General features: G+C 42.3%; 1 protein-coding gene and 1 long non-coding RNA gene across 3 annotated transcripts in view; one reads left to right on the forward strand and one right to left on the reverse strand.

Moving 5' to 3' along the window:
• The window catches only part of LOC132241005 (uncharacterized), a 41,446-nt gene extending 23,094 nt beyond the window's left edge, over window positions 1–18,352 (forward strand). The window contains exons 2-3 of the long non-coding RNA XR_009454442.1: window positions 12,063–12,151; window positions 18,318–18,352. This is a non-coding gene — a long non-coding RNA (uncharacterized LOC132241005). The remainder of the gene's footprint in view (window positions 1–12,062; window positions 12,152–18,317) is intronic.
• PSMA1 (proteasome 20S subunit alpha 1) overlaps window positions 1–20,582 on the reverse strand; it is a 122,632-nt gene that overhangs the window by 43,556 nt on the left and 58,494 nt on the right. The gene's annotated exons all lie outside the window — the stretch shown is intronic.

Genomic DNA, 20,582 nt, shown 5'->3' on the forward strand with positions numbered 1-20,582 from the left:
ATTTCTAGCAGCGGGGGGAATGATTGCCTCAATCCAGAATGGAGGATCTGAGTGGCACACCATTGCACCTATTACAGCCTACCCTCTGTACCGGATCCAGCCACTTTTCATAGTAAGTACTAGGAACAGCTCCTCTCAGATCCTGGTTGGTCTCTTTTCCTGGGGAAACAGTGAGACAAACGACAGTCCCTGGTACTGCTCCTAGTTTGAGGGTTGCAACTAATACTCATTGTCTCACTGTTTTTAAACCTATTTTTGTTTCCCTCATCCATGGTTCTGTTGTCTAGATGGCTTATCTGGTGGGCCTCTGATACCATGCCCTTCTCAGGCTGTGGCTGCTCCATTTACTGTCAAAATTGGGCAAAGAACTACCCAATTACCAGCACTTCTAAACCCACAGAATCCAGAGTTGCTGGGACAAGAAGCATAAATACCACAAGTGGGTCACTGTGAGTGATGGTAAGCAGAGCTCAGGGTCACTCCTACTTCCTTCCTTCCGTTGGATTCCAGAATCATGTATTATACCTTTTGAGAACACAGGTTCATATAATAATTGTTAACTTCTGGTGTATCCTGCAACTTGGAAGATGTTATTGCACAGTACCACCTCCAAAGTGGAAGCTCAATTGCACCTTCAAAAGATGCAACTGAGCTTCATCACCTGTCGAGCTGGCAGTTTCTGTGAGTGTGGTATGAAATACAAAGAGTGGATCCCATGCTCATGTGCCACTGTTACAGCTACTTTGTTATGAAATGGATTCCTGGGTTCAATAAAAATACTACACAGGACTCCATGTTGGTGGACCAAACACTCTATATGCCCTCAGAGAGTGGTGCTGGTTGAGGCCCTGAGGGCAGGAAAGGCAAACTCCACATCTAAGATATGTATTTATTGCGGTCAAAATTAACCACTGCCCCATCCAATGTAACTTGCTATCAAATGGCTGGTTGGTCTCCTGGAAGAATGGCGGGGTATTGGGGGCTCAGTGTTGGTCTCACTTGGTGGCAGGTTGGACAGAGGGAGGAGTAAGCTGGTGCAGTTGTAACAAAGGCTTCCAACGAGAGTTCTGGGCTCAGATGACCCTTCAGAGGTGCCCTTCTTTGAGGCCAGGGAGTCTGGGTCCTTTATCCCCTATTATTGGCCAGTTAGAAGTGGTTGTCCCCAAGGAGAGGGGCATGATCTTGGGCAAGGCACTTTCTTCAATTGAGAGAAGGCAATTCTTGGAGAGACACTCATCTAAGAGCTGTCAGCCAACTTCCATAGCCAGTGGGAGAATGAGTGCCTCAGTCCTGAAGGAGAGATCTAGGTGGGCAGCATACCACAAAATACACTACAAACTAAATGGTAGGGATTTCTGTTCTAAATTTCAGCTATTCCTAAGAGTTCTGGAATGGGGATGGACTGGAGGAGGATAGAGAATTGTAAGATATGTCACCTGCCAAATTTCATAGTTGATTATCTGGAAAATTTTATTGAAAACTGCATATACTATGATTTTATATGTATTTAGCCAAACTTAGAGTTGAAACAAGCAAAGCATTTTAAAACAGATAAACAAAAAGCACAAATAATGCCTTTATTATAAGATATGCACAGTTTACAAAATTCTGCTTGCTTGCTTTTAAAATATTTGTTGTATAGACATAATATTTACATAGTCATATCAAGAAGTTTTGATGCTATTTTAATTTCTGTTTTTTCTTTTCCATTAATATGCATTGTTCATAAGTTTATTATTATCAATTCAATATTTTACCATATTAATATATCAATTTTTTAAAAATAATAACTTATTCCCTCTATTTGGGGCATTTGCCTTATCTAGTCAATAATAAGTAGTGCATATATAAAAAATAGTTAAAAATTTTTCTCTTTTTTTTTTGCCCCAAAGTGGGATTAACAGATATAGTCTCATGCTGCTTTTTAAAAAGGTTTTCCAAATTTTTAGTACTATAACCAATGTCTAATACCTATTTACCCATTATTATGCTTACATTGGCTTTTTCTCACTTTTACTTTTGATGGTAGAGTGAATTGTTACCTCATCATTGTTTCAATTCAGTTTCCTTAATTATTAGTGCGACAGAGAACTTTTCAAAGTGTTTCTTTAATCTTTGTATTTTTTATTATTTATGTTTTGGCTATTTATCTCTCCATAGAAGGGTACTGACCTTTTATATTTTTATCAGTCCCTTACATACGATAGGCAATAAACTTATTTGACATTTATTTTCAGTGGTTTCTCATTCCATTGCTCTTTTTTTTAAAAAAATATATTTTATTGATTTTTTACAGAGAGGAAGGGAGAGAGATAGAGAGCTAGAAACATCGATGAGAGAGAAACATCGATCAGCCGCCTCCTGCACATCTCCTACTGGGTATGTGCCCGCAACCCAGGTACATGCCCTTGACCGGAATCGAACCTGGGACCTTTCAGTCCACAGGCTGACGCTCTATCCACTGAGCCAAACCGGTTTCAGCCATTGCTCTTTATAATGAATTCACTTTTTAATTAAATAGTTGAATTTGTGTTTTACAGCATAAAACCCATTGACCCTGCTATTAATGATTTCTTTAAATGCTTCAATATTCCAAAAGTTATATCTTGCTTTCTGTTAGTAAGTTTGTTTTTGTATTGTCTTCTATATTTTATGATAAATTTTTGAAATTTTATCTTCAAATTAAAATAGATGTCACTTTAATTACTGAGCTTCTGAATCTATTTTGGCATGTAGTATAAAGTGTGGTGATATATTTACACTCTTTTAAATGATATCCAGTTTCTCCTAAATTGTTTAGTAGGGACTTATTTATTCATTGCTTATTTCACCAAATTTTTTATATATTAACTAGGGGCCCGGTGCACGAAATTCGTGCACTGGGTGTGTGTGTGGGGGGAGTGTCCCTCAGCCCAGCCTGCCCCCTCTCACATACTGGGAGCCCTGAGGCGTTGACCCCCATCACCCTCCAATCGCAGGATCGGCCCCTTGCCCAGGCCTGATGCCTCTGGCTGAGGCGTCCGGCCCGGGCAGCGGGGACCCACAGCTGCAGCGGCCCCACGATCGTGGGCTCTGCTTTAGGCCCAGGCAAGGGACCCCTAGCTCCTGGGACTGCCAGCTTTGACCGTGCTCAGCTCCCATTGCTGGCTCCACCCCTACTTCCTGCTATCACTGGCCAGGGCGGCAAAGGCAACTGATTCTCCGATCATGGCTGGGGGGAAGGGCAAAGGCGGCCCCAGGGCCACCTTTGCCCTGCCCCCCAGCTCTTAGCTCCCCACTGGGTTTCCAATCACTGTCAGTGGCAGGGGGCTTCTTCCTGCTTTCCCTTTCGCCTCCCTGCATTGTGCCTACATATGCAAATTAACCGCCATCTTGTTGGCAGTTAACTGCCAATCTTAGTTGGCAGGTAACTGCCAATCTTAGTTGGCAGTTAATTTGCATATAGCCCTGATTAGCCAATGAAAAGGGTATCGTCGTATGCCAATTACCATTTTTCTCTTTTATTAGTGTAGATTTATTGTATAGATTTGAATTTATTTCTGAAATTTCTGATTTGCTTAATTAGTCTACTTTTTAAAAGTAGTATTATAAGACTTTCCCCCCCTTAAAAAGTTAAGTAATTTTGGTTTTAAAATATATACATATGACCATATAAATATGCATATGAATACAGAGATATAAAAAAGATCTAGAAGGTTAACTATGGATGCCTGGATTATAGATGATCTTTATATTTTTCTTTTCATTTATCTATAAATTCTAATACATATTAAATTACAATTAACACATATCATGTGTTACAAAGGGAGAAACTATTCAAATAAAATAAAGAAAACAAAAATATCCACATAATAAAATACAATTATTAAGAAAAGAAAAAGAAGGGGCAGGTTGGGGAATAAGTCACAGTAAGGGCAAATTTGGGTAAACCACAGTTTCTCCCAGGTTCCCCCGCCTTTTTTTTCCAAGTCCCTTTTTATGTGACTAAACACTACCCAGCACTTGTGTGAGCACGTGTCTGCATAGTTGCCCCTGACATTTCTGAAGTGTGCACTTCTCTTGTCCCAGTCTGTCTCAGTCCTGGAATCTACTACTCCCTGTGACTGCAACTGTACCTGCCTTTGGCTTTCAACCCAGTTGGTTACCACACTGACTACAGGTCATTGATTTCTTTCTGGATTTCTGATATCAGACTTTGCTCTTTGTGTGTTTGGGTAACTCTGCTCACATCTCTTTGTAGTCCTTCCTCAAATGTCAACTCTCCTGACCTCCATACCCTCCATTCACCGCCCTGCTCCATCAATTTCTGTCCTATTCTCAGCTGCACCAGAAAGTTTGGGATGATGGACCATCTGTTCAAAATAGCCATGCCCTGGACATGGTCTTTTGGACCAAAGGTGGATACCTGCCCATAAGAGAAACAGCTTGTGATGTGTGCACTCAGGCTCAAACAAAACAAAACAAGCAAGCAAGCAAACAAACAAACAAAAAGGTCAGTGTTGGAGCAGGCAATGTAGCAATCAGTGTCCCATCAGGAAAACAGAAACCACTACAGACATGTTATATAGGAGGGATTTTTTTCAGGGGATTTGTTATACTGCTGTTGGAAAGCTGGAAAAGAGAAAAGGGAAGCTAGGAAAACCAGTTACTACCTCTAAGATAGGGAGAACAAAAGTGAAGAGATAGTATGAACATCTTCTAGAGTTGCCACTGCTTCTGGGACTGAATGGGAGGTGGGTTGAGGTGTCACTCACTAGTGCTCAGACTACTAGGAAATGTTTGAGATAAGGAAAGAGTTGCATTGGTTCATAGTTTTAGTGCAGTGAGGTCCAGCTGTTCCTTGCTTCCACCCTTAGATGAGGTGAAATCACTTGTTCTAGGTAAGTCTTCTCTTGAGCTACCTTGAAGGAAGTCTCTGTCTTGCAAACAGAAAAGCCTTCCCAAGACACTCATTGCCTCTGAGTGGCCTTTAGCCCAGACCTTCCCCCACATTTTCCTTCATCAGGCTGACTCAGAACAACCCTTTCAGTTAGGAGTTGAACTGCCTAAGTGTTTTGATCATTGCTGCTATATGTGACATCACAATGTTTTTAAATCTGGGAAAGGGAAGTTCTACAACATTGTCTTTTTAAAAAATCTTTATTATTGAGATTATTACAGATGTCCCTCTTTCTCTCTCCTATAACTCCCCTCCACCCAGTTCCCGCCCCGCCCCAGGCCTTGGTCACCCTATTATCTATGTCCATAGGTAATGCATACATGCATATAAGATCTTTGTTTAGTCTCTTCCCGCACCCCCAACACCACCTTCTCTCTGAGAATCATCAGTCTGTTCCAGATACATACCCCCAATTCTATTTTATTCGCCAGTTTATTCTGTTCATTAAATTTCTTATTCATTTGATTATTAGATTCAATTGTTGATAGAAGTGTATTTGTTGTTCATATTTTTTATCTTTTTCTTTTTCTTCTTCCTCGTCTTAAAGAATACCCTTCAGCATTTCATATAATACTGGTTTGGTGGTGATGAACTCCTTTAGTTTTTTCTTGTCTGTGAAGCTCTTTATCTGACCTTTAATTCTAAATGATAGTTTTGCAGGTAGAGTAATCTTGGTTGTTGGTCCTTATTATTCATCACCTTGAAAATTTCTTGCCACTCCCTTCTGGCCTGCATAGTTTCTGTTGAGAAATCAGCTGACAGTTGTATGGGCACTGCCTTGTAGGTAACTAACTGCTTTTCTCTTGCTGCTTTTAAGATTCTCTCTTTGGCCTTAACCGGTTTGGCTCAGTGGATGGAGCGTCAGCCTGTGGACTGAAGGGTCCCAGGTTCGATTCCGGTCAAGGGCATGTACCTTGGTTGCAGGCACATCCCCAGTAGGAGGTGTGCAGAAGGCAGCTGGTCGGTGTTTCTCATCGATGTTTCTAACTCTCTATCCCTCTCCATTCCTCTCTGCAAACAAAATCAATAAAATATATATATATATATTTTAAAAAAAAGATTCTCTCTTTGTCTTTAGCCCTTGGCATTTTAATTATGATGTGTCTTGGTGTGGTCCTCTTTGGGTTCCTCTTGTTTGGGGTCCTCTGTGCTTCCTGGACTTGTAAATCTATTTCTTTCACCAGGTAGGGGAAGTTTTCTGTCATTATTTCTTCAAATAGGTTTTCAATGTCTTGCAGATCTCTCTCTTCTTCTGGCACCCCCATAATTCAGATGTTGGTATGCTTGAAGTTGTCCCAGAGGCTCCTTACACTATCTTCATTTTTTAAAATTCTTTTTTCTTTTTGCTCTTCTGGTTGGGTGTTTTTTGCTTCCACATATTTCAAATAGTTGATTTGATTCTTGGGATCCTCTAATCTACTGTTGAATCCCTGTATATTATTCTTTATTTCAGTCAGTGTTTGCTTAATTTTTGACTGGTCCTTTTCCATTTTTTTGGCATTCTCACTAAGATACTTGAAAGTCTCACTAAGTCCCTTGGAGGTTTCTAGAAGATTCTTGAGTAACCTTATAACCATGGTTTTGATCTCTATATCCAGTAGTTTTCTTTCTTCCATTTCTTTCATATGTGACATGTTTCTTTGTCTCTGCATTTTGGCTGCTTTCCTGTGTTTGTTTCTATTTATTAGGTGGAGCTGCAATGTCTCCTTGAGTTGATAGAGTGGTCTTGTGTAGTAGGTGTCCTATAGGGCCCAGTGGCTCAACTTCCCCAGTAACCTGAGGTGGACACTTTAAGTGCACCTCTTTGTGGGCTGTCTGAACAGTCTTGTTGTAATTAAGCCTTGATTGCTGTTGGTGTCACTGGGAGGAATTGACCTCCCGGACAATTGGCTGTTGGGACCAGCTGAAACTACAATGGGAGAGCTGCTGTGCAGGAGACACCCTTATGGAGCAGGACTTGCTTCAGTGGGGCTTTGGTGCTCACTGAGTCTGCCCCTTGGGTGTGTTGCTTATGGATGTGTAGAGTTGTAATCTGGTATGGTCTGACACTGAACACTGGGTACACTGGCTGTTGGGTCTCCAGGGAGGTATAAAGTCAGCTACTGCCTGAGGCCACCCAACAGGAGCTACAGAGAGATCTGCAGATTCCTTCTCTTTGTATCGGGTTTGGAAGTGCCCAGATGAGGCCCAGCTGTGAAGCAAGGTGCTGGTGCTGGGTCTTGGGCCTTTTATTGATAGGTTTGGGGTTCCCCAGCCCAGCTTGTTTGACAGGTTTTAGCTTGAACAAGGACAGGCCATTCATATGCAAAAGCCGCTGTGCACAGCTTAGGTGGGGTTGTAAATTGGATGGGGTGGGGTCTCAGGGAATCACCAGGGAAGAGCAAACAGAAATGGCTGCCAGTCAGCCCTGTGGCTGGGAAGGTCTCAGTATGGGAACAATGACCACTGAGAGGACCTCCCTGTGGGAGAAAGCTGCCCGGGAGGTCCTGCCCTGATGCCATACATTCTAGTTTCTCCTCATATGTGACTGGGTCCCCCAGAGCCTCACCCAGCCCTGGAGCTCAGAGGAAGCAGGATCTTAAAAGTTCAGTTTGTGTGCTGGCCTTTTAAGAGGAGCAGCTGGGTCTCCAGCAGCCTCTGTGTCACTTAGTCCCAATTCGCACTGGTTTTTGCAGCCCATGCTTCTTAGTGCCCATAGGGACTTCTTTTTCTAGCTCTGGAACCTTGGGCTGGGCTTCTGGTGTGAGGCTGGGACCACTTGCTCCTCCGGGTGGCCTCTGCAGACAGAATTTTGCTCCCAATTAAAAAAGCAGCCCACGTGGGTGCTGGACCAGCCTGTCCTCACCTCCACACCTCCTACCAGTCTCAGTGTGCTCTCTTCTTTACTTCTCTAGTTGTAGGACTTCTGTTCAGCCAGCTTTCTGGCGGTTCTGGATGATGGTTGTTCTGTATTTTAGTTGTAATTTTGATGTCGTTGTGGGAGGCAGCAAGTATAGGTGTTTGTCTGCGCTGCCATCTTGGTTCTCCTGCAACATGTCTTTTCTCCTCCCAGAACAGTGTCATTTGTCTACTTCTTTCCAGTGCATTGTACAATTATTTTGTATTTATAAAACTCTTAATGCCCTGTTGATTAGCATAGCATTGAATCTATGAATGGGACGTGTTACTGTATCATTTGTTTAGTCTTTCCAGTTGTGAGCAGAAAACCTTTTACTGTATCATTAAGGCTTAGGATTTTTCTTTATAATTCTTGTTAGGTTGATATTAAAATATTTAATAAGGGTTTGGGGTCTTGGTTTTGAACAAATTGCTTTTTATACTTTGTTTCTGGCTACTGATTTTAACAACTTTTAAAATTGGTTTAGGTTTCCTGCCATCCACTTGAGGAAATGAGGAATTGTCCGGGGTGAGAAGAGGTGCTTAGCAGAGGTGTATTTGTGGTGCCTGTTTGCTTTCACATATTTGTGTCTCTTGTGGATAGTGTTTGAGTAATGCCTAACCCGTGTGAGCCATGCGGGTGGTGTACCTTTACTATTTTCCTCTATGAATAATCCAAGTTAATTGACCTGTGCTGGGACCAAATCCATGTCCTTAAACCCTCTGAAGGCACAGGCAGTACAGACCTTTGCTTTCAACGGCTTTCATTTCTAATAATTAGAGCTGCCTGGTCTGCTTTGCAGGATACTGATTTCTATGATTTGAAATTGAGATGCAGTTTTACAATCAATAATTATATTTAATAAAGTACTTCTCTTCTTCTCCCCAAATAACTATAACGACATATATTCCAGGGTATCCTAAAATTGTGAGAGATTTTAAACTTTGTACTTTCACATAATTGTAAATTTGTATGTAGTTGTAAAAATTAATACAGAAAATACCTTGCACCCCTTACCCAATGTGATAGTTTATTTTATGTGTCAATTTGACTGGGCTAAGGAATGCCCGGAAGCTAGTAAAACACTGTTTCTGGGTGTGCCTGTAAAGGGGTTTCTGGAAGAGAGTAGCATTTGAATAAGTAGGCTGGTAAAGAAGATCATCCTCACCAATGAGAGTGAGGTGAGCATCATCCAATCCCTTGAGGGTCTAAATAGAACAAAAAGGTGGAGGAAGTGTGAATTTGTTCTCTGTGCTTGAGCTGGGACATCCATCTTTTCCTACCCTTGGCCATCAGTGCTCCTCCTTCTTAGACCTTTGGACTCAGACTGAAACTTGTACCACTGACCCCTGATTCTTAGGCTTTTGAAGTTGGACTTAACACTATTAACCTCTCTGCTCCTCAGGCCTTAGGGCTTGGACTGAATTACACCACTGGATGGTTTCATGGTTCTCTGGCTTGCAGATGGCAGATTATGGGACTTTCGGTCTTCATAATTGGTTGAACCAATCCTATATAATAAAAGCCTAATATACCAAGTGTCTAGTCATCTGGTCATCTGTTCAACCAATCAAAGCATAATATGCTAATGATATGTTAAGGCTGCTCAACCACTTGCTGTGATGTGCACTGACCACCAGGGGGCAAACACTCAGACCAGTAGGTTAGCTTGCTGCTGGGGTCTAGCCAATTGGGACTGAACCAGATGGGCCAGACACGCCCTGGAGACCTCCCGTGGTCCCTCCATGGCTGGCCAACCTCCTGCCATCCCTCCCTGGCCCAGCAATCATGCACCTGTGGGATCCCTCAGCCTGGCCTGCACCCTCTCACAATCCGGAACCCCTAGGGGGATGTCAGAGAGCCTGTTTCAGCCTGATCCTGCTCAACACAGGAGCTGCTCCCTGGTGGTCAGTGTGTTCCCACAGGCGAAGTGCCACTCAGCCAGAAGATGGACTCACAGCTGGCGAGTGCAACGGCTGTGGCAGGAGTCTCTCCTGCCTCAGTGGCAGCAATAAGGATGTATGACTGACAGCTTAGGCCCGCTGAGGGCTCCCAGACTGCGAGAGGGCGTAAGCCGGGCTGAGGGACCACCCACATGCACAAATTTCATGCACTGGGCCTCTAGTTCCTATAATAAGTTGCTTCTTATATGTCTATATAAATATCTATATCAGTGTCTATATTTATATCTATCTATTATACTATTGGTTCTGTTTCTTTGGAGAACCATAAGATACCCAATTTCCCCCACTTGGAACATCTTGCAGAACTATAATACAGTATTACAACCAGGATGTCAATTTTGTAACAGAACATTCCATCATCACAAGGATTCCCATGTTGCCCTTTTATAACCATACCTACCTCCCTCCCATTCTCCTCACCTCCCACCCAGTCTGTTACCCCTGGCAGCCATCAATTTGTTCTCCATTTTGGTAATTTGTCATTTCAACAATGTTCTATAAATTAACCATATGCTATGTACCTTTTGGGCTTTTTTCACTTATAATTCTCTGGAGATTGATCCAGATTGTGCACGTACCAATAATGTTATTCTTCTTTTAAATTTTATTGTTAAGTATTCTCTTAAATGGATATACCCAATTTGTTTAACCATTCACCCATTAAAGTATATCTGGGTTGTTTCCAGCTTTTGGCTTTTACAAATAAAGCTGTTACAAGCATTCATCTATAGATTTTTGTGTGAACATAGGTCGTCATTGCTCTGGGATAAATTCCCAGGAATGTTCTACAGCTTGGCTGTACCATTTTACAGTCCCACCCAGAATGCATGAGTGATCTGGTTTCTCTTCATCCTCACTAGCATTTTGGTGTTAGTTTTTATCTTAACCATTCTGATAGGTATGTAATGAATTTCCTTAATAGTTATAGTGCTATTCAAATGACTTGTTTCATATTGGGTAAATTGGGTTTGTGTTTTTCAAGGAATTGACTCATTTCATTTAAGTTGTCAAATTTATACGTATAGTATTGTTCATAGTATTGTTTTCAAATTCATTGATTTCTGCTCCTATGTTTATTTCCCTCCATTTGCTTTGGGCTGATTTTGCTCTTTTTCTAGTTTCTTGAATGGGAGCTTAGATGATTAAGTTGAGATTTTTCTTCTTTTTTCTATGTGGACTTAGTATAAATTTCCCAGAAATAGATACTATTTTATATTGCATAGGAAAGCCTTAGTGTAGCTGCCATGTTTATAGCTCCCTACTGAGGAATTCAATTCAATTTAGCAGGCACTGTTCTAAAACTTCACTATACATCAAGGAACAAAACAGACAAAAATCTCTATTTTTGTGGAACTTACATTCTAGCAGGGGGGGGGGATAGGCAATAAATAACAAGCATAATTTATATGTAGAAAGTGGTCAGGGGAGGAACAAAAAGTAGTACAGGGTAAGAGGGAGTGGATATATGTGGAACTATAGTATTGAAAACTACAGTATTGACTGTACTGCATTTAAGACTACAGTTGTAGTATTGATAGGTTAGTTAGGCAGCCTTTGTGGAGAAGATGAGATGGGAGTAAAAATCTAAAGGGGTTAGTCAAGCCAGTATCTATCAGTCAGATGGGACAGCTAGAGCAAAGGCCCTGTGGTGGGAGCATGGCTGGAATATCTAAGGAAAAGCAAGGAGCTGAGTAAGCAAGGAGGAAAATGGTAAAGATGCCATAAGAAAATGGTCAGAGCATAATGGGGGCTAGGTCATTGGCTCTTGCTCTGGGTGGAATGAGAGCCATTGCAGTACCTGAAGCAAAGGAATGACATGACAAAATTCAGGTGTTAAAAGAATCACTCTGGTTGCTATGTTGGGAATAGACTATGCCTAGAGGCAGGTGACTTCTTAGCTGGCTATTGCAGTAATGCAAGTCAGAGGTAATGTGGCTTGGAGCAGAGTGGTAGCAGTGAGAATAGTGAGAAGTGATTACATTCTAAAGTATTTTGAGAGCAGAACTAATAGGACTTCTTCACAGATTGGACTTGGAGTATTAGAAAAAGATAGGCATCTAGATAACCAGCTTGATACAGATCATTAAACATAGGTGACCACATTTAAAACCATATGCACACCTTCTATTCCCTCCAGCCCTGCCCACAGCTTGGACAATGGCAGGCACTGACCTAGGACCAGCTGATCAACAGGCTGTACATTAGTCTATAGGGTATCCTGGCATGAAAGTTTTGCTCAAATAAATGGCAATTAACTGTGCCAATGATTTTTTTCTTTCAGGAATCAGAATTGAAGAGACAAGGAAAAGAATAATCAGTGAGAGCAGAAGCTGCAAGACACGGAGAGAAGGCAATATTCACACTTCATGAGTAAGCACAGACCATGGATAAACAAGAGCTCTGAGCAAACAGAAGTCATGAGGCAGCAAAAGGATATACAGAGTAATGACAGAAGTGATAGAAGATGAGTAAGAAAGCATCACATTCTCAGGCCAATCCTGAGCCAGGCATGCAGTCAGCTCCTCTGTTACCAGAAATGGAAGAATGGTACTAGACAGGCACAGACCACAGGTGTGCACCAGCCATGCAGAGTCAAGGCTGCAGTCAGCACCAGGGAAGCCAGAATTGGGTAGGGGCCGAAATTATGAGGGCACAAGGAGGCCAGAGAAAGCAGAGAAATCTGTCTGCTGAGAGAAGCAGAAAAGTGTAGCAGATGCTCAGAGAGAAGCAGGGGCGGCAGATGACGCAGCCACATGAGAGAGGGAACTGCTTCTAATCTTCCTGTTTCAGTCCCATCCCAGGGGGGCCCAGCTGTGCTGATCCCTGCACTTTAGTGCCCCAGGAGATAGCCTTTCGAATTGGTTCAAAACACCTTCTTTCCTCCTTCAGTTATTTTGAGTATTCGCAAGCATTTTCAAACTTGCAGCCGTCGGGTCACATGCCCGCCGGCCGCAAGTTTGACATGCTTGCGTAGAGGAAAATGATGGTTCATTTTGGCTGGAAACTTGGAAATTTCTTGGTATTTTCTTATCTCTCAGGACTGAGCATGACAGATAAGGTAGCAAAGACGACAAAGCAAATATTTGGTATAAAGAAGTAACTGGAATCATGGGAAGCATTTTACATACCTTCTCTCATTTAATCTGTAGGGTCTGGGAGTTCCCAGAACTGAGGCTCACAGAGGGTAAATACAATTTATCTTCATTATTCATGAATTCTGTATTTGTAAATTTGCCTACTCACTAAAATTTGTTACCCCTAATCAATACTCCTGACACTTTCCTGGTCATTCACAGACACATGCAGAGCAGTGGAAAAACTCAGTTGTCCAATATACATGTTCCCAGCTGGCATAAACAAGGCCCCCTCTGCCTTCTTCCTTCAGCTCTTATCCTGTAAACAAGTTTCCCTTTTGAAGTCTATTTAGTGTCACATTTTTTGTGCATTTTGTGGGTGATTTCACTGTGTAAGCCCCCCCCCAAAATAATGTTGAAGTGCTGTCTACTATTCCTAAGCACACGAAGGCTGATGTGTCTTATTGAGAAACTATGTGTTAGATGAGCATCACTCAGGCCTGAGTTTAGTGCTGTTGGCTGTGAGGTCAATGTTACTGAACCAACACATAGAATGAAGTTATGTATTGATAGGTTGATGAAAATGTTATAACCAGAGAACCTAACCCTATATCTCCCCTAGAAGCAATAGCTCAGTATTTGCTAATTTATAGAGATTTTATCAAACATAACTACCATGAGATGCAAGAAATCAACTGTAACATGCAGAGGATCAGACAACCTCTGAGAGAGTGGAGTGCCCAGCTCCAAAGCCATGCCTCTGATTTTGGACAAACTGTGCTCGTTCCATCCCACCATGCCACGTTCCAGAAGAGGAAGAAAAGTTCCTCTGTTCAGTGCTCCTTCCACTGAATGGTGCTGCCTTCCCTGGAACGTGTTGTCTCAGTGGAAATGAACAGGTAAGAAACAACTGTGAAAGATGTAAGGTAGTCTACATTAGGGCTGGGATAGTAATGTAAATATGTGTCGCAGATATTGCTAGTCTATCGCAGCCCGTTTTCCTGCTTGAGACTAGATGGGGTTTCACAATCTTTCTCAACACAGGACTCTAGGCAATCGCTATCAGTCAATCAGAATTGGCATCTAAGACGAAACCTTTATCTTCCTTGCACGATGACCTGTGTCCTTATAAGATTAAGCATAAGTTTGGAGGATCTGAGTTCCCAGGCTTAAGGAACTTTAGCATTTAAGCAAATGTATTAGTCTGTTTCAAAGCTTAGACCCTTAGGGTAGCTCTCATGTCTGGCTGACTCTACTTTGGAGAGCCTTTCTGGATTCCTTTAAACAAGATTGTTGCTCCTGAAAGATTCATATTGATGGGAACATCTTTCTTGTTTACCTCTGAATTGCCTGTGTCTAGAACATGGTTTGGCATAGACGTGGTGCTCAGTGACATTTGTTGAATGAATGCCTGGTCACCTGGATTTACACCTACCTTCCCCAGGGAGAAAATGGAACTGAACTGAGCAGCATTCTATTGACTCTTTCTGTCTCTTTTCTTAGTTTCTCTTTATGTTTTCTCCTCCCATGGCTTACCTCTTTACCTCTGGTAAGATGGATCTGAGAATCCCAAGCATGAATGGTCTGAAGGCATATAGGGAAGAAGAGGTATGCTGCTTGAGCTGGGAGCTAATCTGGGCTCTGGACCCTAGCCTTCAGCTTCTAGATCTGCTGGGCACTATTGCTGCCCATTCTCATGTAGGACTTGGGGCTCTTACCCCTCTTTCTGCCCAGCCCATTCCTCTTCCTCCACTCTATTCCCTTTCCCCTTCTTTTCTCCTCCATCAGTCATAGCAAATGGGGTTTGAGAGGAAATAGGGGCGAGGGGATGGGAAGTTAGACCAGCAGAGATGGATATATTTGGATGAGAGCCTAAGGAGGGAACATCACTTAGTGGGCCAATATAGCATGAGAGTCAGGATTGAAAGAATGTGAGATTTTCAAACCATGTTAGTTATTTTATTATTGCAAGTGATTTTCAGTCATAATCTCTGTTCTGGTGTTGGGAGAACTACAGGAGACTGAGTGCCCCAATCTGCAGCTAGTTCTGGAGAAGTGATGTAGTACCTAAGACAGTGGGCAGCGGTGATATAGTGCCTAAGGGCATGGGCTTTGAAGTAAGATTGAGCTGGGATACCACTTGCTAGATCTATGATTTAGAGCAGGCTCCTAACCATGCTAGATTTTAGTTCTTTTGCCAGTAAGACGCAGATAATGGTAGAATGTACGTTATAGGTCATGATGGCTAAAAGAAATGAGGGCTATAAAGTTTTTGTGAAGTATGCTTACTCAAATGACGTCTGTTGTTATCATTAAATAACATGATCATCATGTGGTATTTACTTGCGCACTGCAAGGCATTTCCTTGTCTTTTTAGCTCTCGGGATGAACGCAAAATAAACTGAGTTTCTGAGAATCTACGAGGAAGACAGGTTCTTGCAGGCACATGGGAGTCTGTGTCAGAGAAGTAATCCTGATCACATGAGTGTCAGGAGGCCTGCGGATTCTGCAGCAGAGACTAAGGTGGGGGCTCTGGAGACCATTAGTTTCCAATATTATAGGGTGACTGGCTAGGAAAAGCACGAAAGACTTAATTTGGGAAAATTTGCCCACATTTCCTGCTGCCCTTCTTTTGCAGGTGTGGAGGGTGAGGAGTGGCCATCTCCAGCTTAACAAAGCATTGAATCAGTAAGCCAGAGAGATGGCTCTTAACGCTACTGTCAGCCTTAACATTTTTTGGCTTTACCTCTCCATCTTCTGTGATAGTTAGTTTCCCAGAGCTGGACTCACTGATGCACACTCCCCACTACCATCACTGTCCTGTCCGATGACCCAGTTTTTGCCCATCTCCCCTTACATTAGTTTTCTAATGCTGCTGTAACACATCACAAGCTTAGTGGCTTAAGCAACACATACTTATTATCTCAGAGTTCTGGAGGTGAGGAAACCAAAATGGGTCTCACTGGGCAAAAATCAATGTGTCAGCAGGGCTGTGTTCTTTTCTAGGGGCTCTGGAGCAGACAGTCTGTTTCCTTCCCTTTTCCAGATTCTAGAAGCCACCTGCACTTCTCAGCTCATGGCCCCTTCCATCTTCAAAGCCAGCAATGGCAGGTTGAGTCCCCACATGGAGTCACTCCAACCTCTGCCTCCATCATGACATTTCCTTCTGACCCTTCCACTTCCCTATTTCACATTTAAGGACCCCTGTGATTGCACTGGGCACACCTGACAGTCCAGGATAATCTCCTTATTTTAAGGTCAGCTGATTAACAACTCTATTTCCATTTGTAAACCTTGCCATATATCATAATATATTCATAGGAACCAGGGTTAGGAGGTGGATGTCTTTGGAGACCATTGTTCTGCCTTCAACATCTATTATCCATTATGCCCTGTTCTCTGACTCTAGAATTAGGACTGAGACTGGTAAATTCTCTGGGCCTGAGCCATCCTCTTTGTGATGTTGTCCATGAATCCCATGCCTGAGGATCTGATGTCTGGTCTGAGTGGCTCCCTTCCCCTCACTTGACCTTTATAGAAAGTGACACTCAGTGCCTTATACTGAGAGCATGAGGGTTCTCTGGCTTCTTGCCTAAACTGGTGGTAGCAGAAACTATTATTTATTTCTTCAACAATATTCAGGTTTTTTATTGTTATAGCCAGCTAATAGATGTGACTTTTCTTTAATTAGTATTTTTAAACATAAGAAGCCTGTCTATCCATTCTATGTCACAGCCTTATCTGATAGTACTTTCATTAACTTGACTAATGCCTAAGGACTGTTTACACAAGCTACAATAATCATTAGCTGCCAGTTCCTCAAACTACCCAGAGGTGACCTGTACTTTTTTGGATGCATGCATAGAGGCACACTCACCTATACACACACACACACACACACACACACACACACACACACACACACACACGATTGGTGTGGTGAGAAAAAGATGTTAAATGTTTGTTGAAGGTGTGTTAGATGTCATCTTTTACCTTAAAGGGAAGGAAAGAAAGGAAGGGAGCTAGTATTCATTGAGAAATTGCTCTGTTCCAGGAACTTGATGTTTGCAAATTCACTTTAATTCTCATCATAATGCATGAAAACACTTTCCTCATCTTCATTTTACAAATGGGGAAATTGAGGCCCACGGGTCACATAGCTAGTAAGACCTCAACATTTGATATCTGGCCTGTCTGATTCCAAAAATGTTTGCTTTCCCTTTCACCTGGCCAGCTCTTAAAACAAGAAAATTGAACAGAATAAGGATGTTCAAATCAAGATTAGTGGCATGAGCCCTAGAGCTTCATGGAGATACCAGGGACTCATCATACTGTAATGAAGCTATTAGTAAGAGACAAGATGAGGGACTGGGCTTTGGGTCCTTCTCATCTTCCATCAGACTAGCTCTGCTGTTATAAAAGTTTTACATATTGGGATGCAAGGTAACATTTCTTTTAAAAATATATTTTTTATTGATTTCAGAGAGGAAGGGAGAGTGAGAGAGAGATAGAGACATCAATGATGAGAATCATTGATCAACTGTCTCCTGCACACCTCACACTGGGGATTGAGCCTGCAACCCAGGCATGTGCCCTGTCTGGGAATCAAGCCATGACCTCCTGGTTCATAGGTTGATGCTCAACCACTGAGCCATGCTGGCTGCGCTGTGATGTAACATTTCAATAGAAAAACAGATGGGGTGTTGTTCTGTTAAATAAGTCTCTTGAAGGCCTTAGACTAGAATTTGACCACTATGGCCCTGTGGTTCTGGGAAGTCTGTCTAGTTGTCCCCAATGAATTGATCAATTTTCCTAATGTCTTAGTTTTTACTTAATGTGCATCAGAGGCTTTGGGAGGGATGATGCTGTCTAGAATGAAAAAGATTGTCTCAGTTAGTGAGTGAAGCAGAAATTATTTAGATAGAGAAGAAGCAAGTGATACTTTAATTAATGGGACTCTGCTTGCTTATAGTGAGTTTATATAATACAGAGCAAGTGGAGTTCCATTAAAATATCACTTATTTAAATTTGTAAAGGAGGTAACAACTTTGAAGTTTTTAAATCCTATCTTAGCAATTTAAAAGGGTAAAATGAAAGCCACACCTTCTTTTATCCTTGCTCCCCTGAGTTACTCCTTAGTAACCCCTCAAGGAAGAATATTAAAAATAGCCAACATTTACTGATGGACAATTTTAATTTCTATATTAGCTAATTTATGAAGCAGAGTTTCAAAATGTCTCCCCAAATTCACTTCCATGGTAACAAGATTCCCAATTTTTAGTTGTGCACAAGGCTGCCTGGAATTTCCTAGCCTCTTGCAACTAGGTGTGACCATATGACTAAATAATACAAGCAGAAGTGTTGTATGGCAGCTTCTGGCAATCTCCCTCAAAAGACAGAAGGTACATGCCCTGTGCCTCTTCTCCTTAATTTCTCCCACCATCCTGCTTTCTGGAACACAGATGTGATGTTTGCCACACTAGCCACATTCTTGGACCGTGAGGGTGAGGGCCACAGTGGAGGAAAGAAGAGCAGTGAGATGAGCCTGCATCCCTGAGAACATTATGGAGCAGCTCTGGATTTTCTACCTTAGGACTTTGATGTGAGAGAAAAATAAATATATTTTTTAAACCACTTACATTTGTTTCTGTTTCTCAGAGCCAATACTAATGCAAATTGATATACCCTACATATTACTATATTATTCCAGTTTTGCAAGTGAGAAATAGCCAGAGTAAATAATTTGCCAAGGTTACCTATCTAGTAGATGAAGGAGTCAGGATGTGAACCCGGATTTTTGCCAAATCCCCTGTGCTTTCTTCCTTCTCAGTGTTCACTTCCAGATCATGAAGGTGATAGTTTTTTACCTTCTGTAGCTGGGAAGAGCCTTTCATCAAAGCCCTCTGGTCATGTCTGGTCATGTAAGTACAGTCTTCAACTAGTCCCTCCATCATCTCTTTGAAAAATAGAATTCATGAGCCACAAGAGTCATGGTGAACTTGAGAGTTCTGAGATGTCACAGCAGCCACCAGAGGTCTTCGACCTTCTAGGAGAAATGGTAAAAAGAGCCATGGGAACTAATGATTGGGACTCTAGAAAACTGGTCGATACTGTTGAACAGAGAGGGAAAGAAGGCCCTAATAGGAGGAGGGCAGAGGCTGGAAAAGCAGAGCACTGTCTTGAGGTGAGAGTGGGGTGGTGGTAGGCAGTGGAAGGGCATATCCACCTTACTGTGGGCACAAATCAGATAGGCGAGGGAGGCTGAGAGAGGCAGTGTCCCAGAGTGAGTCCAGCTGAACTCTGTTAATTAAAATAATGGCTGTCTGTTTGAATCCAAATGTACTTGTTTAGATGCCAGATTATCCAAGGCTTTTGAAAAAGCTTTCACTCTTGAGCAGGGTAATTTCATTCCATATTGGGGTAGAGAAGGCTGTGGTGTGATTAAATAGAGCTACATTGGTAATAGCGATAAAGGTTGGGGAACAAAGGAGGCAAATTGGCAGCAGCTGCAGAAATAATGGAGAGAGAAAGTGCACATCCCCATCAAGGGGAGAATCAGAACCATAGAGGGAAGGTGGCTGGTTTATTTGAAGACCTAATAGAGACACAAGGTGGGGCAAATCTAACAACATTTTCCTTAGGAAACTTGAGGGGATAGTAAAAAGGTACGATTCTTAAACCAGACATAAAAGGATAAATATGGTATGATTCCACTGACATCAGGGACCCAGAAGAGTCAAATTCATAGAAACAGAAAGTAGTACAGTGGTTACCAGAGGCTGGTGGGAGGGGGAATAGGGAGTTGTTGAATGGTACGATAAAAGAGCTCTGGAGATGGATAGTGATGATGTTGCACTATAGGGTGCATGCACGTAATGCCACTGAACTGTGCAATTAAAAATAGTAAATCTTATGTTATGTGTACTTTACCACTCACAGAAAACATGTTTCCGTGTGCAGAGCATACATTATTTTCCCCAATCTCTACCTCCCATTGAAGAGAGGGAACCCCAGCTGACCTAGCACTGCAACTAGAATTCCTGCCTTGATCTTGTCTTATGCTCTGTTCCTGCATTTACCGGCTCTGACATTGTGATTCTTCTTTCATTTTTGACCATTCCTTATTCCTTGGACTTAAACCAGATTTGGCTTCTAAGGCTCAATTGCTGACATGTATTCCTGGAATACATTTGTTCTTCCCCCCTGTCTCAGTTATATCCCAACTGTTCTGGGGAACTCTGTACCCCTGTTTCCCAAAGCTGTTCCTACCTCTTGGGCCCCACTTTTACCTGTGCTCCTGCCTGGCATATCAGATACCGAATCACTCAGGTCCACACTGCTGTTTCTCTTCCTTAACCCCCTGGACTCTAGGACTAGAGCACTTATTATATATGAACTTCCTTGTGACATCCTTTGGGGAGTGATAAGAGCTGAGGCCAGAGCAAATCACGCCACTCTGGGGATGAGAGGACAGGACATCAAGCAGACAAGCCCTAAAGACAAGGTAGATCAGCAGAGGGGCCCATGAGTGAGCAGAAGCTATGCAGCCAGCCTAAGGGTCAGGGAGTTCTGGTAACGGGATCCATAGGCCATTTGATGTTTTGTTTCCTTTCCTACTGTAACCCAGATTAAAGCTGAGGTCACCACTACCAGTGAGAGCTTGATGAGATTGCCTCAATTACCTGATTCCACAATGTGGGGGTAGCACAAAGCTTTCCCTGGGTTTT

This window comes from Myotis daubentonii, chromosome 9, assembly GCF_963259705.1.
Source record: "Myotis daubentonii chromosome 9, mMyoDau2.1, whole genome shotgun sequence".
NCBI lineage: Eukaryota > Metazoa > Chordata > Mammalia > Chiroptera > Vespertilionidae > Myotis > Myotis daubentonii.